We start from the raw sequence: 17,741 nt of genomic DNA, 5'->3' as shown, positions 1-17,741 counted from the left end.
GCTCCAGTATATACAGGGATCTATTTTATACCGGGATCCACTATATACAGAGCTCCAGTATATATATAGGGATCTATTGTATACCGGGATCCACTATATACAGAGCTCCAGTATATACAGGGATCTATTGAATACCGCAATCCACTATATACAGAGCTCCAGTATATACAGGGATCTATTGTATACCGGGATCCACTATATACAGAGCTCCAGTATATACAGGGATCCACTATATACGGAGCTCCAGTATATACAGGGATCCATTATATACAGTGATCCACTATATACAGAGCTCCAGTATATACATGCATCCATTATATACAGGGATCTATTGTATACAGGGGTCCACTATATACAGAGCTCCAGTACATACAGGGATCCATTATATACAGGGGTCTATTGTATACCGGGATCCACTATGTACAGAGCTCCAGTATATACAGGTATCCATTGTATACAGGGATCCACTATATACAGAGCTCCAGTATATACAGGGATCTATTGTATACAGGGATCCACTATATACATGGATCCATTATACACAGGGATCTATTGTATACAGGGATACATTGTATACAGGGATCCACTATAAACAACTCCAGTATATACAGGGATCCATTGTATACAGGGATCCACTATATACAGATCTCCACTATACAGGGATCTATTGTATACAGGGATCCACTATATACCGAACACCAGCATTTACAAGGATCCATTATATGCAGGAATCTATTGTATACAGGGATGCACTATATACAGAGCTCCAGTATTTACAGGGATCCATTATATGCAGGGATCTATTGTATACTGGGATCCACTATTTACAGAGCTCCAGTATTTACAGGGATCTATTGTATACAGGGATCCACTATATACAGAGCTCCAGTGTATACAGGGATTCATTATATACAGGGATCTATTGTATACAGGAATCCACTATGTACAGATCTCCAGTATATACAGGGATCAATAATATACAGGGATCCACTATATACAGAGCTCCAGTATATACAGGGATCTATTGTATACCGGGATCCACTATATACAGAGCTCCAGTATATACAGGGATCCATTATATACAGGGATCTATTGTATACAGGGATCCACTATATACAGAGCTCCAGTATATACAGGGATCTATTGTATACCGGGATCCACTATATACAGAGCTCCAGTATATACAGGGATCTATTGTATACAGGGATCCACTATATACAGAGTTCCAGTATATATAGGGATCCACTATATACAGAGCTCCAGTATATACAGGGATCTATTGTATACCGGGATCCACTATATACAGGGATCTATTGAATACCGCGATCCACTATATACAGAGCTCCAGTATATACAGGGATCTATTGTATACCGGGATCCACTATATACAGAGCTCCAGTATATACAGGGATCCACTATATACGGAGCTCCAGTATATACAGGGATCCATTATATACAGTGATCCACTATACACAGCTCCAGTATATACAGGGATACTTCATATACAGGGATCTATTGTATACCGGGATCCACTATATACAGAGCTCCAGTATATGCAGGGATCTATTTTATACCGGGATCCACTATATACAGAGCTCCAGTATATATATAGGGATCTATTGAATACCGGGATCCACTATATACAGAGCTCCAGTATATACAGGGATCTATTGTATACCGGGATCCACTATATACAGAGCTCCAGTATATACAGGGATCCACTATATACGGAGCTCCAGTATATACAGGGATCCACTATATACGGAGCTCCAGTATATACAGGGATCCATTATATACAGTGATCCACTATACACAGAGCTCCAGTATATACAGGGATCCTTTATATGCAGGGATCTAATGTATACCGGGATCCACTATATACAGAGCTCCAGTATATACAGGGATCTATTTTGTACCGGGATCCACTATATACAGAGCTCCAGTATATATATAGGGATCTATTGTATATCGGGATCCACTCTATACAGAGCTCCAGTATATACAGGGATCCACTATATACGGAGCTCCAGTATATACAGGGATCCATTATATACAGTGATCCACTATACACAGAGCTCCAGTATATACAGGGATCCTTTATATACAGGGATCTATTGTATACCGGGATCCACTATATACAGAGCTCCAGTATATACAGGGATCTATTTTATACCGGGATCCACTATATACAGAGCTCCAGTATATATATAGGGATCTATTGTATACCGGGATCCACTATATACAGAGCTCCAGTATATACAGGGATCTATTGTATACCGGGATCCACTATACACAGAGCTCCAGTATATACAGGGATCCTTTATATACAGGGATCTATTGTATACCGGGATCCACTATATACAGAGCTCCAGTATATACAGGGATCTATTTTATACCGGGATCCACTATATACAGAGCTCCAGTATATATATAGGGATCTATTGTATACCGGGATCCACTATATACAGAGCTCCAGTATATACAGGGATCTATTGAATACCGCAATCCACTATATACAGAGCTCCAGTATATACAGGGATCTATTGTATACCGGGATCCACTATATACAGAGCTCCAGTATATACAGGGATCCACTATATACGGAGCTCCAGTATATACAGGGATCCATTATATACAGTGATCCACTATACACAGAGCTCCAGTATATACAGGGATCCATTATACACAGAGCTCCAGTATATACAGGGATCCTTTATATACAGGGATCTATTGTATACCGGGATCCACTATATACAGAGCTCCAGTATATACAGGGATCTATTGTATACCGGGATCCACTATATACAGAGCTCCAGTATATACAGGGATCCATTATATACAGGGATCTATTGTATACCGGGATCCACTATATACAGAGCTCCAGTATATACAGGGATCCATTATGTACAGGGATCTATTGTATACAGGGATCCACTATTTACAGGGATCCATTATACACAGGGATCTATTGTATACAGGGCGCCATTATACAATCATTATATGGAGCAGACCGGTGAAATAACAGGCAAACCATTGAGAAGTGCAGGACGGGGGGCGAGGTGGGCGAGGGGTCCGCGTCACTCTAAATGTTTTGAGCTGTAGTGATACATAGTGATTAGGATGTTAGCGATGGTTCTTGCATTGTTCTGCGCCGCGGTACATGTGCCGCTATTTAGAGTGAGGAGTACCGCTCGTGTCCCCTATAGTCGCCCCTCTGATACTCGCCCACTAGCTGATCCCCGGCAGCCGCACTCCTCACCTCATGTCTCCTCTCAGGCTCAGGCTACAACTCTGCTCCTCTCTGCTTTACACTGCAGCTCTACTTTATTTGATCACACTATTAATCAGTGAAGTTCCGAGTCTTCTGATCTCTGAAATACACCTGATGCTTTACACTGCAGCACTGCCTGCTGGTTCAGGGTCTGACCCTCTTTGTTGGTCGTGTCGTCACTTCCAGGGAAACTCCAGTAAAGATATTGTAATATAATAATATTCTGTCAGTCTGTGCCTGGCGCCAGGTAAGGAGGGCACGGGGAGCCTGTATGTGCTGCCACCTATAGTGCGGGGGCACGGCTGGCACGTATCATGGGGGATGGCTGCCGGGCCCCAGAGCTGGCACATAACACGGGGGGGTGGCTGCTGGGCCCCAGAGCTGGCACATAACACGGGGGGGTGGCTGCTGCGCCCCAGAGCTGGCACATAACACGGGGGAATGGCTGCTGCACCCCAGAGCTGGCACATATCACGGGGGGATGGCTGCTGGGCCCCAGAGCTGGCACATAACACGGGGGGGTGGCTGCTGCACCCCAGAGCTGGCACATAACACGGGGGAATGGCTGCTGCACCCCAGAGCTGGCACATATCACGGGGGGATGGCTGCTGGGCCCCAGAGCTGGCACATACTGTATTACGGGGGGATGGCTGCTGGGCCCCAGAGCTGGCACATATCACGGGGGGATGGCTGCTGGGCCCCAGAGCTGGCACATACTGTATCACGGGGGGATGGTTGCTGGGCCCCAGAGCTGGCACATAACATGGGGGGATGGCTGCTGCACCCCAGAGCTGGCACATATCACGGGGGGATGGCTGCTGGGCCCCAGAGCTGGCAAATAACACAGGGGGATGGCTGCTGCACCCCAGAGCTGGCACATATCACGGGGGATGGCTGCTGGGCCCCAGAGCTGGCACATATCACGGGGGTATGGCTGCTGGGCCCCAGAGCTGGCACATAACACGGGGGGATGGCTGCTGGGCCCCAGAGCTGGCACATAACATGGGGGGATGGCTGCTGGGCCCCAGAGCTGGCACATACTGTATCACGGGGGGATGGCTGCTGGGCCCCAGAGCTGGCACATATCACTGGGGGATGGCTGCTGGGCCCCAGAGCTGGCACATATCACTGGGGGATGGCTGCTGCACCCCAGAGCTGGCACATATCACGGGGGGATGGCTGCTGGGCCCCAGAGCTGGCACATATCACAGGGGGATGGCTGCTGGGCCCCAGAGCTGGCACATATCACGGGGGATGGCTGCTGGGCCCCAGAGCTGGCACATATCACGGGGGGATGGCTGCTGGGCCCCAGAGCTGGCACATATCATGGGGGATGGCTGCTGGGCCCCAGAGCTGGCACATATCACGGGGGGGATGGCTGCTGGGCCCCAGAGCTGGCACATAACATGGGGGGATGGCTGCTGGGCCCCAGAGCTGGCACATATCACGGGGGGATGGCTGCTGGGCCCCAGAGCTGGCACATAACATGGGGGGATGGCTGCTGGGCCCCAGAGCTGGCACATATCACTGGGGGATGGCTGCTGCACCCCAGAGCTGGCACATATCACGGGGGGATGGCTGCTGGGCCCCAGAGCTGGCACATATCATGGGGGATGGCTGCTGGGCCCCAGAGCTGGCACATATCACGGGGGGGATGGCTGCTGGGCCCCAGAGCTGGCACATAACATGGGGGGATGGCTGCTGGGCCCCAGAGCTGGCACATATCACGGGGGGATGGCTGCTGGGCCCCAGAGCTGGCACATAACATGGGGGGATGGCTGCTGGGCCCCAGAGCTGGCACATATCACTGGGGGATGGCTGCTGCACCCCAGAGCTGGCACATATCACGGGGGGATGGCTGCTGGGCCCCAGAGCTGGCAAATATCACGGGGGATGGCTGCCGGGCCCCAGAGCTGGCACATATCACGGGGGATGGCTGCTGGGCCCTAGAGCTGGCACATATCACGGGGGATGGCTGCTGGGCCCCAGAGCTGGCACATATCACGGGGGATGGCTGCTGCACCCCAGAGCTGGCACATATCACGGGGGATGACTGCTGGGCCCCAGAGCTGGCACATATCACGGGGGGATGGCTGCTGGGCCCCAGAGCTGGCACATATCACGGGGGGATGGCTGCTGCACCCCAGAGCTGGCACATATCACGGGGGGATGGCTGCTGGGCCCCAGAGCTGGCACATATCACGGGGGATGACTGCTGGGCCCCAGAGCTGGCACATATTACGGGGGTATGGCTGCTGCACCCCAGAGCTGGCACATATCACGGGGGGATGGCTGCCGGGCCCCAGAGCTGGCACATATCATGGGGGATGGCTGCCGGGCCCCAGAGCAGGCACATAACATGGGGGGATGGCTGCTGGGCCCCAGAGCTGGCACATATCACGCGGGGATGGCTGCTGTACCCCAGAGCTGGCACATATCAGGGGGATGGCTGCTGGGCCCCAGAGCTGGCACATACTGTATTACGGGGGGATGGCTGCTGGGCCCCAGAGCTGGCACATATCACGGGGGGATGGCTGCTGGGCCCCAGAGCTGGCACATATCACGGGGGATGGCTGCTGGGCCCCAGAGCTGGCACATATCACGGGGGGATGGCTGCTGGGCCCCAGAGCTGGCACATATCATGGGGGATGGCTGCCGGGCCCCAGAGCTGGCACATAACATGGGGGGATGGCTGCTGGGCCCAAGAGCTGGCACATATCACGGGGGATGGCTGCTGGGCCCCAGAGCTGGCACATATCACGGGGGGATGGCTGCCGGGCCCCAGAGCTGGCACATAACACGGGGGGGTGGCTGCTGGGCCCCAGAGCTGGCACATAACACGGGGGGGTGGCTGCTGCACCCCAGAGCTGGCACATATCAGGGGGATGGCTGCTGGGCCCCAGAGCTGGCACATATCACGGGGGGATGGCTGCTGGGCCCCAGAGCTGGCACATAACACGGGGGGGTGGCTGCTGCACCCCAGAGCTGGCACATAACACGGGGGAATGGCTGCTGCACCCCAGAGCTGGCACATATCACGGGGGGATGGCTGCTGGGCCCCAGAGCTGGCACATACTGTATTACGGGGGGATGGCTGCTGGGCCCCAGAGCTGGCACATATCACGGGGGGATGGCTGCTGGGCCCCAGAGCTGGCACATACTGTATCACGGGGGGATGGTTGCTGGGCCCCAGAGCTGGCACATAACATGGGGGGATGGCTGCTGCACCCCAGAGCTGGCACATATCACGGGGGGATGGCTGCTGGGCCCCAGAGCTGGCAAATAACACAGGGGGATGGCTGCTGCACCCCAGAGCTGGCACATATCACGGGGGGATGGCTGCTGGGCCCCAGAGCTGGCACATATCACGGGGGTATGGCTGCTGGGCCCCAGAGCTGGCACATAACACGGGGGGATGGCTGCTGGGCCCCAGAGCTGGCACATAACATGGGGGGATGGCTGCTGGGCCCCAGAGCTGGCACATACTGTATCACGGGGGGATGGCTGCTGGGCCCCAGAGCTGGCACATATCACTGGGGGATGGCTGCTGGGCCCCAGAGCTGGCACATATCACTGGGGGATGGCTGCTGCACCCCAGAGCTGGCACATATCACGGGGGGATGGCTGCTGGGCCCCAGAGCTGGCACATATCACAGGGGGATGGCTGCTGGGCCCCAGAGCTGGCACATATCACTGGGGGATGGCTGCTGCACCCCAGAGCTGGCACATATCACGGGGGGATGGCTGCTGGGCCCCAGAGCTGGCACATATCACGGGGGATGGCTGCTGGGCCCCAGAGCTGGCACATATCACGGGGGGGATGGCTGCTGGGCCCTAGAGCTGGCACATAACATGGGGGGATGGCTGCTGGGCCCCAGAGCTGGCACATATCACGGGGGATGGCTGCTGCACCCCAGAGCTGGCACATATCACGGGGGATGACTGCTGGGCCCCAGAGCTGGCACATATCACGGGGGGATGGCTGCTGGGCCCCAGAGCTGGCACATATCACGGGGGGATGGCTGCTGCACCCCAGAGCTGGCACATATCACGGGGGGATGGCTGCTGGGCCCCAGAGCTGGCACATATCACGGGGGATGACTGCTGGGCCCCAGAGCTGGCACATATTACGGGGGTATGGCTGCTGCACCCCAGAGCTGGCACATATCACGGGGGGATGGCTGCCGGGCCCCAGAGCTGGCACATATCATGGGGGATGGCTGCCGGGCCCCAGAGCAGGCACATAACATGGGGGGATGGCTGCTGGGCCCCAGAGCTGGCACATATCACGCGGGGATGGCTGCTGTACCCCAGAGCTGGCACATATCAGGGGGATGGCTGCTGGGCCCCAGAGCTGGCACATACTGTATTACGGGGGGATGGCTGCTGGGCCCCAGAGCTGGCACATATCACGGGGGGATGGCTGCTGGGCCCCAGAGCTGGCACATATCATGGGGGATGGCTGCCGGGCCCCAGAGCTGGCACATAACATGGGGGGATGGCTGCTGGGCCCAAGAGCTGGCACATATCACGGGGGATGGCTGCTGGGCCCCAGAGCTGGCACATATCACGGGGGGATGGCTGCTGCACCCCAGAGCTGGCACATATCAGGGGGATGGCTGCTGGGCCCCAGAGCTGGCACATATCACGGGGGGATGGCTGCTGGGCCCCAGAGCTGGCACATAACACGGGGGGATGGCTGCTGGGCCCCAGAGCTGGCACATCATGGGGGAATGGCTGCTGGGCCCCAGAGCTGGCACATATCACGGGTGATGGCTGCTGGGCCCCAGAGCTGGCACATATCACGGGGGGATGGCTGCTGGGCCCCAGAGCTGGCACATATCACGGGGGGATGGCTGCTGGTCCCCAGAGCTGGCACATACTGTATCACGGGGGGATGGCTGCTGGGCCCCAGAGCTGGCACATATCACGGGGGGATGACTGCTGGGCCCCAGAGCTGGCACATATCATGGGGGAATGGCTGCTGGTCCCCAGAGCTGGCACATATCACGGGTGATGGCTGCTGTGCCCCAGAGCTGGCACATATCACGGGGGTATGGCTGCTGGGCCCCAGAGCTGGCACATATCACAGGGGATGGCTGCTGGGCCCCAGAGCTGGCACATATCACGGGGGATGGCTGCTGGGCCCAGAGCTGGCACATATCACGGGGGGATGGCTGCTGGGCCCCAGAGCTGGCACATACTGTATCACGGGGGGATGGCTGCTGGGCCCCAGAGCTGGCACATATCACAGGGGATGGCTGCTGGGCCCCAGAGCTGGCACATATCACGGAGGGATGGCTGCTGGGCCCCAGAGCTGGCACATATCACGGGGGGATGGCTGCTGGTCCCCAGAGCTGGCACATATCATGGGGGGATGGCTGCTGGGCCCCAGAGCTGGCACATATCATGGGGGAATGGCTGCTGGTCCCCAGAGCTGGCACATATCACGGGTGATGGCTGCTGGGCCCCAAGGCTGGCACGTAACACGGGGGATGGCTGCTGGGCCCCAGAGCTGGCACATATCACGGGGGGATGGCTGCTGGGCCCCAGAGCTGGCACATATCACGGGGGGATGGCTGCTGGGCCCCAGAGCTGGCACATATCACGGGGGATGGCTGCTGGGCCCCAGAGCTGGCACATATCACGGGGGGATGGCTGCTGCACCCCAGAGCTGGCACATATCACGGGGGGATGGCTGCTGGGCCCCAGAGCTGGCACATATCACGGGGGGATGGCTGCTGGGCCCCAGAGCTGGTTCTCACCATATCTGCAGAATAATTTGCTTTAATTTTGCTCCTCTTAAAGATTGGCGAGAAAAGTGGGTGTGGTTTATCTGTAGTGGGTGGAGTCTTCCTCACTGGTTACATTGTTGCAGTTGTCAGAGTAGCGGCACAGTGTCCTGATGTTAGTGTGTCAGTGTGCAGTGACGCTCTGAGCTCCATTTTCACCACATCCAGGGGCCTGATGAAATGACAACTGTCCACCATCTATGATTATCTAGAGGTCCTACGGGACTCTGCTCGGGGACACTGGGGTCCGTCCAGGAGAGCGGGGGCCGCCTGCTGCCTCCTCACATCTTTATGACTTGTGCACCCTGCGCTCATTCACTTTATTTCCTTCCCCATCGTGTGTTTTACTTCCCTATGTCTATTTCATTTTGTGTTATTTTGTATTTGTTACAATGATGAGAATATTCAGCTTTTTCTTTTTCATTTTATATACAAATGTTTAACAGTCGTCTCCAGAAAGCGATGTGTGAACTGTGGCCTTGTAAGTGACCAGGAGTAAATGATGATGGCAGGTGTCGCTTATCTGCTCCGTGTGGTAACTTTAGATGTTTTCTCTCTATATACCATGGTTATAACACTGGAATTATACCAAGACCAAAGAGGACCGACCTGTCAGCAGCGTCTCCAGGTCAGCAGCGTCTCCAGGTCAGCAGCGTCTCCAGGTCAGCAGCGTCTCCAGGTCAGCAGCCTCTCCAGGTCAGCAGCGTCTCCAGGTCAGCAGCGTCTCCAGGTCAGCAGCGTCTCCATGTCAGCAGCGTCTCCAGGTCGGCAGCCTCTCCAGGTCGGCAGCGTCACCAGGTCGGCAGCGTCACCACGTCGGCAGCGTCTCCAGGTCGGCAGCCTCTCCAGGTCAGCAGCCTCTCCAGGTCAGCAGCGTCTCCATGTCAGCAGCGTCTCCAGGTCGGCAGCGTCACCAGGTCGGCAGCGTCACCACGTCGGCAGCGTCTCCAGGTCGGCAGCGTCTCGGGGTCGGCAGGGTCTCCAGATCAGCAGGGTCACCTGGTCGACAGCATCTCTGGATTGGCAGGGTCGCCGGGTCGGCACTGTTTCCGGGTCGGCAGGGTCTCCGGATTGGCAGGGTCACCAGGTTGGCAGGATCTCCTGGTCGGCAGGGTCGCCAGATCGGCAGCGTCACCGGGTCGGCAGGGTCACCGGGTCGGCAGCGTCTCCGGATCAGCAAGGTCACGGGGTCGGCAGCATCTCCGGGTCGGCAGGGTCTCCGGATTGGCAGGGTCACCGGGTTGGCAGGATCTCCTGGTCGGCAGGGTCGCCGGGTCGGCAGCGTCTCCGTGTCGGCAGCGTGTCTGGATCGGCAGCGTCTCCGGGTCGGCAGGGTCAACTGGTCAGCAGCGTCTCTTGATCGGCAGGGTCACCGGGTCGACAAGGTCTCTGGATCGTCAGCGTCTCCGGGTTGGCAGGGTCTCCAGGTCAGCAGCGTCTCTGGATCGGCAGGGTCTCCAGATCAGCAGCGTCTCCGGGTCGGCAGCGTCTCCGGGTCGGCAGGGTCACCGGCTTGGCAGGGTCTCCAGGTCAGCAGCGTCTCTGGATCGGCAGGGTCTCCGGGTCGGCAGGGTCACCGGGTTAGCAAGGTCTCTGGATCGGCAGCGTCTCCGGGTCGGCAGGGTCCCTGGGTTGGCAGAGTCACCGGGTTGGCAGGGTCTCCAGGTCAGCAGCGTCTCTGGATCGGCAGGGTCTCCGGGTCGGCAGGGTCACCGGGTTAGCAAGGTCTCTGGATCGGCAGCGTCTCCGGGTCGGCAGGGTCCCTGGGTTGGCAGAGTCACCGGGTTGGCAGGGTCTCCAGGTCAGCAGCGTCTCTGGATCGGCAGCGTCTCCGGGTCGGCAGGGTCTCCAGGTCAGCAGTGTCTCTGGATCGGCAGGGTCACCGGGTCGGCAGGGTCTCCGGGTCAGCAGCAGGCAGTGGTTGCTCTTACTTTATTCCCACTTCTCCCCCTGTGCATTCAGCTTGTTTGTTCCTGTTTGTAAAGAATCTTCTCCGCGGCTCGAGAGATATCAGAGTTTTTATTTTTGTAATCTTTAACAAAGGGGAGTTGCCCTCAGGGTAATAATGGAGAGAGGTGAAAGTCGCGCCCCAGAGGAACACTAACAGCACTTAATGAAAAGGCCGACATCTCTGAAACCTTGTGATGGATTTACTACACTGCGGAGCAGCGGGATTAAAGAGCCGACACTTTCCCCAGCGCTGTGTCTGATCTGCGCTGTTTCTTGCTGCATTTTTAATGTCACTGCAACATTCTCAAACGGAATAAAACCGTGAGATTTCCCGCGATTCGGCTGCGGAGCTTCGGTTGTTTGATTGCTGTTTCTTCCTACATGGTGAATCTTCTGCTTTGTGTCTCTTTAGCGCTGGATACTTTGTAACAGACCTGCCTGTATGAGAAGTAGTAGGTGGGCATCAGGCGTCCAGTCTCTGGGGTAGACGGGATCGTTTCCGCACAAGTGGTGAAGAGCTAATGGAGAAGGTCCGTTGCTGCGTTCCGCCTGCCACATGATGTGACGCTGAGGCTTCGGGTACACAATGTCGCCTGTCTGGTCTTGGGTGCGCGGTAATAATTCTGCGCCTGTTTTTCCTTCCATCTCCAGGTTTATTCTTCAGCTGCTGACATTCGCGTCCTACGTCCATTCTGCAGACCTTGAACCTGCGAGGACGCGGCGAGGAGAATGTGGATATCGCCAGCTGAACAATGTGGAGGAAGCGACCGAGGAGTCAGCGCAAAATCACATGTTTGTTTTTCTATTCTGTCTTCTGGAAGAAAAGGTGACCCCCGAAACAATCGCGGTGATGTACGGAGATAACGTCCGTAGCCCCCCGCTTTACACGTTCTGGTGACACATTATATAAGGACAGCGCCCCCTGGGACAGCCCCACAGCTTCCCATCCCCCAGACCTGTGCTGCATAGGCTGGTACATTACAGTGCCAGTGGGGAAGGGGCTGATTGGGGTCCCCCAGTATACTCACTATGGGGCAGAACGTTTCTTTGGCCTCTAAAGTTCCAACTGGGCAATGGATGAAGTAATGTGATTGTGGCCCAAAGGCAGAAACTGTCAGCTGTTCAGCTGTGTCTCGTAACACGACGTATCCTCCCAGCTGTAGTGTCCACCCCTGCAGTGCCTGCCCATCGTGTCTGCACCGTAGTGTCTCCCCCTGCAGTGTCCGCCCCGTAGTGTCTCCCCCCTGCAGTGCCTGCCCATCGTGTCTGCCCCGTAGTGTCTCCCCCTGCAGTGTCCGCCCCGTAGTGTCTCCCCCCTGCAGTGCCTGCCCATCGTGTTTGCCCCGTAGTGTCTCCCCCTGCAGTGTCCGCCCCGTAGTGTCTCCCCCCTGCAGTGCCTGCCCATCGTGTCTCCCCCTGCAGTGTCTGCCCAGTAGTGTCTCCCCCTGCAGTGCCTGCCCATCGTGTCCACCCCGTAGTGCCTCCCCCTGCAGTGTCTGCCCCGTAGTGCCTCCCCCTGCAGTGTCCGCCCCGTAGTGTCTCCCCCTGCAGTGCCTGCCCCATTGTGTCCACCCCTGCAGTGCCCGCCCATTGTGTCCACCCCTGCAGTGCCTGCCCATCGTGTCCACCCCGTAGTGTCTCCCCCTGCAGTGTCCGCCCCATTGTGTCCACCCCTGCAGTGCCTGCCCCATACTGTCCACCCTTAGTGTCTGCCCCATTGTGTCCACCCCTGCAGTGTCTGCCCTGTACTGTCCACCCCTGCAGTGTCTGCCCCATAGTGTCTACCCCTGCAGTGCCTGCCCGTCGTGTCCACCCCTGCAGTGTCTGCCCCATTGTGTCCACCCCTGCAGTGCCTGCCCATCGTGTCCACCCCGTAGTGTCTCCCCCTGCAGTGTCCGCCCCATTGTGTCCACCCCTGCAGTGCCTGCCCCATACTGTCCACCCTAACAGTGTCTGCCCCACTGTGTCCACCCCTGCAGTGTCTGCCCCACTGTGTCCACCCCTGCAGTGTCTGCCCCATAGTGTCTACCCCTGCAGTGTCTGCCCCATAGTGTCTACCCCTGCCATGCCTGCCTGTCGTGTCCACCCCTGCAGTGCCTGCCCCATTGTCTCCACCACTGCAGTGTCTGCCCCGTAGTGTCCACCCCTGCAGTGTCTGTCCCTAGTGTCCACCCCTGCTGTGTCTTCCCTGTACTGTCCACTCCTTCAGCTTCTCCCCATAGTGTCCAACCCTGCAGTGTTCTGCCTGTCATGTCCACCCCTGCGGAGCTGCTCTGTACTGTCCACCCCTGCAGCGTCTGCCCCATAGTGTCCACCCCTACAGTGCCTGCCCGTCATGTCCACCCCTGCAGAGCTGCCCCATAGTGTCCTCCCCTACAGTACCTGCCCCTGCAGTGTCCACCAGTGTACATCCAGTGGCTAAGTGTACAAAACGTGACTACAATCTATTACTCCCTGTTATCAGCCATTACTGGGGGAGGAGACTTATCTATTACTCCCTGTTATCAGCCGTCACTGGAGAGGCAGCTTGCTCCTTGAGGGGTCTCTTCTTCCTTCTTGCACCCTTAGTAGTTGGAGCCTCCACAGACTTTTCTGTGTGACTGATATCGGCATCTGCACTATTATAAGCGGCACTATACAGAGACAATTGAGGCAGACATGGAGTTGAGCAGGGGCGGAGCTTGATACCCTAGGATGTGCGTGGGTGGGGTCAGGGCGGAGCTTCCCGTTGAATCTATGTTTTCCCTTTAAAGTCTGCTATTCTTCTCTGATCTTCTGACATAAATCCACAGATTGTAAGTTGTGCTGAGCGGGGACGGCGGCCGTAGTGGGATACGCTCTATAGAGGCTTCCTGACATCTCTTCTTACTGTGAGTAATTAAAAGTCCAATCTGCTAATATGAAGAGGAGGAGATCACGTCCTGTTCCCGGTGACGCATCCTCGTCTGTGACTCATCCGCCGCCTGTCAGGATGGAAAACGCTGAACAGAGATTGCGCTGCTGACGACCCAATCATTGAGCCCCGTTCACCCATTGGTCGATCCGCTGCGTCCACAGAGAAAATCAACTTCCCAAAAGTGATCAGAAATGTCAAATATGTATCTATATAAGTCATGTGCTACTCACAGTAATGAGCACAGCCCTGGACGCAGCTCCGGAGGTGACTGGAGGATAAGACACGATGTAACAGCAGAATAGTGAGTGCAGCTCTGGAGGTGACTGGAGGATAAGACACAATGTAACAGCAGAATAGTGAGAGCAGCTCTGGAGGTGACTGGAGGATAAGACACAATGTAACAGCAGAATAGTGAGTGCCGCTCTGGAGGTGACTGGAGGATAAGACACAATGTAACAGCAGAATAGTGAGAGCAGCTCTGGAGGTGACTGGAGGATAAGACACAATGTAACAGCAGAATAGTGAGAGCAGCTCTGGAGGTGACTGGAGGATAAGACACAATGTAACAGCAGAATAGTGACTGCCGCTCTGGAGGTGACTGGAGGATAAGACATGATGTAATAGAATAGTGAGTGCAGCTCTAGAGGTGACTGGAGGATAAGACACGATGTAACAGCAGAATAGTGAGTGCAGCTCTGGAGGTGACCGGAGGATGAGACACGATGTAACAGCAGAATAGTGAGTGCAGCTCTGGAGGTGACCGGAGGATAAGACATAATGTAACAGCAGAATAGTGAGTGCAGCTCTGGAGGTGACCGGAGGATAAGACATAATGTAACAGCAGAATAGTGAGTGCAGCTCTGGAGGTGACCGGAGGATAAGACATAATGTAACAGCAGAATAGTGAGTGCAGCTCTGGAGGTGACCGGAGGATAAGACACGATGTAACAGCAGAATAGTGAGTGCAGCTCTGGAGGATAAGACACGATGTAACAGCAGAATAGTGAGTGCAGCTCTGGAGGATAATACATGATATAACAGCAGAATAGTGAGCGCACTCTGGAGGTGACTAGAGAGTGGCCGCTTGTCTTCCTGTAGTCCACGTCGTCTCTTCGGCAGTTTTCTGGGGTAGGACACCTTTCTGTCACAGACATTTTGTGACTTTGGGCATTTGTGGGGTGGTGCTGCCCCTATTGTCCGGTACAGATCTGTAGTGGTTTGGCTGACTCCAGAGAGCAGATGATGCAGTAAGGGACGGGTCCGTGTGTGGGGGTTGGGCGCCTCTGACTCCAGCGCTGTCGGTGACTGATTCTTAGGTACGCCCTTGTTCACACGCACTGATTTTTCATTGTCTTTTTCTCTCTCTCTGCCTTCATAGTTCCCGATGTTGTGATTTTTCTTGGTATTTTTGTCGCTTTTTCTGCAGCGTTTCGGTTGATTACACACAAGTTTTGTCTACAGTTTATGCTTAAGAAAGTTATTTTTTTTCACCAAAAATGCTTCATAATTGCCAGGAAACGCAAAATAGATTTTTTTTTAAAAACTTTTTTTCTTTCTCATTGCTTTTTGGTGGAAAAAACTGCTGTAAAAGCGCTGAAAGAATTGACACGGTGAGGCTCTCAAATGTAGTCAGGAAAACAAGGCCGAGGGATGGCCGGAGCTTTCTGAAATCTATTATTGGTGCTGTGAAGAGCAGCTTTTAAGTTGCATTAAAAAAACCAGCAAAGAAACAAAACGCAACGTCTGAAGAGAGACAAAGCTGTTTCTAGTTAGTGCCGCCCTTTCCGGTTGTAATCCTGTGGACTAGGAGAAGTCTGATACATATTAGGTTAGGATCCAATCTGAAGAGATCGCCTTGTCGTGGCCGGTGGGCACCAGTGAGATAAATGCTGCGTTACGGTGAGTGCGCACGGTGTCTGCGGCGGCCCCTCTCTCCTTTCCCTCTTTGTTGCACATGGAGATACAATGTTACAACTTCTTAGTTTGAAAATAAATAATAACCCCCAACATTCCGTCTCCATCGTGTTCCGTGCGAGCAGCTCCCCTGACTGGGGGTCCCGGCTTCATCCTCGTCTGTAGATGTCAGGATGGGGGCTTTTCTAGTAGTTAATGGTCTGTGTGTGACATGGGAACAGCCCTGTAAGGGGTTAATGCCGACTTGCTCTTCTAGGGTAGTGGAGAGGGCTCACATGCCTGGTGACCGGCCTGGAAGGATCTGTTCACACTGTACTTTTTTCTGCCATTTTTTTAGCTGAAAGGATCTAAAGAAAAGCTAAAAAATGATCCCATGTGATTGTGTAGAGTGACGCCTCGCTCTTCACTGATCTTTACACTTCAGCTTTTCAAAGACACCAAACAATTCACCGAAGTGACGCGTCCAATCTGCTGGCGCTTTCCACTAGGACGACGCTCAGTACTTTACACACCAGGTAACGAGGGGCGCTAATAAGACGGCGCCGGGGAGATGTAGGTGCGTTACCCTGGAATAAAAGCATGATGGATTCTAACAAAAGTCAGGAGATCCCCAAAATACTGACAAGGAACACTGCCGGAGACAAACGTAGCAAAGAACACTCCGAGAGGAAAGGACGAGTGGTGAAAAGCGCATTAAAAGAGACGCAGTGTGAACATGGCTGAAAAGTAATTAGAAAATATTCACCAAAATTCTCATTATCTCCTAAAAATTAATGAGGTGAAAAGAAAAAACAGTAAGGGGTTAATGCTAACAAGGATAGGACGAGTGAAAAATCTATATTATCTATTATCTATCATCTATTATATATCTATTATCTATATATATGAGGCATCGTGATTACTCGCTAATCCCGCCCCCTGCACAGTAGCTCCGCCCCCACACATCACCACACATAATCCTGCCCCCACCACATTACCACACACAATCCCGCCACCAAACACATCACCACGCATAATCCCGCCACCAAACACATCAACACGCATAATCCCGCCCACACCACACATAATCCCACCCCCACCACATCACCACACATAATCCCGCCCCCCACCACATCACCACACATAATCCCGCCACCAAACACATCAACACGCATAATCCCGCCATCACCACACATAATCCCGCCCCCACCACATCACGCATAATCCCGCCCCCCACCACATCACCACACATAATCCCGCCCCCCCACCACATCACCACGCATAATCCCGCCACCAAACACATCACGCATAATCCTGCCCCCCCACATTACCACATGAGGCTCCGTCCCCACACATTACCACACAAGGCTCCATCCCCACACATTACCACACGAGGCTCTGTCCCCACACATGATCGCACAAGACTCCGCCCCCCACATTACCACACAAGGCTCCGTCCCCGCACATTACCACACGAGGCTCCGTCCCCACACATTACCACATGAAGCTCCATCCCCACACATTACCACACGAGGCTCCATCCCCGCACATTACCACACGAGGCTGCGTCCCCACACATTACCACACGAAGTTCCTCCCCCCACATTACCACACGAGGCTCCATCCCCCCACATTACCACACGAGGCTCCGTCCCCACACATTACCACACGAGGCTCTGTCCTCACACATTACCACATGAAGTTCCTCCCCCTACATTACCACAAGAGGCTCCGTCCTCACACATTACAAGAGGCTCCGTCCCCACACATTACCACACGAGGCTCCGTCCTCACACATTACCACACGAGGCTCCGTCCTCACACATTACCACACGAGGCTCTGTCCCCACACATTAGCACACGAGGCTCCATCCCCACACATTACCACACGATGCTCCATCCCCACACATTAGCACAAGAGGCTCCATCCCCACACATT

General features: G+C 54.9%; 1 pseudogene; it reads left to right on the top strand.

Moving 5' to 3' along the window:
• The first annotated feature begins 9,628 nt into the window (after positions 1-9,628).
• Positions 9,629-17,741, top strand: part of LOC143773515 (uncharacterized) — a 28,658-nt pseudogene continuing 20,545 nt past the window's right edge.

This window comes from Ranitomeya variabilis, chromosome 5 (genome assembly GCF_051348905.1).
Source record: "Ranitomeya variabilis isolate aRanVar5 chromosome 5, aRanVar5.hap1, whole genome shotgun sequence".
In the NCBI taxonomy this organism is placed as follows: Eukaryota; Metazoa; Chordata; class Amphibia; order Anura; family Dendrobatidae; genus Ranitomeya; species Ranitomeya variabilis.
The sequence above is the reverse complement of the archived record's forward strand: the minus strand, read 5'-3'. Positions and strand labels throughout refer to the sequence as shown.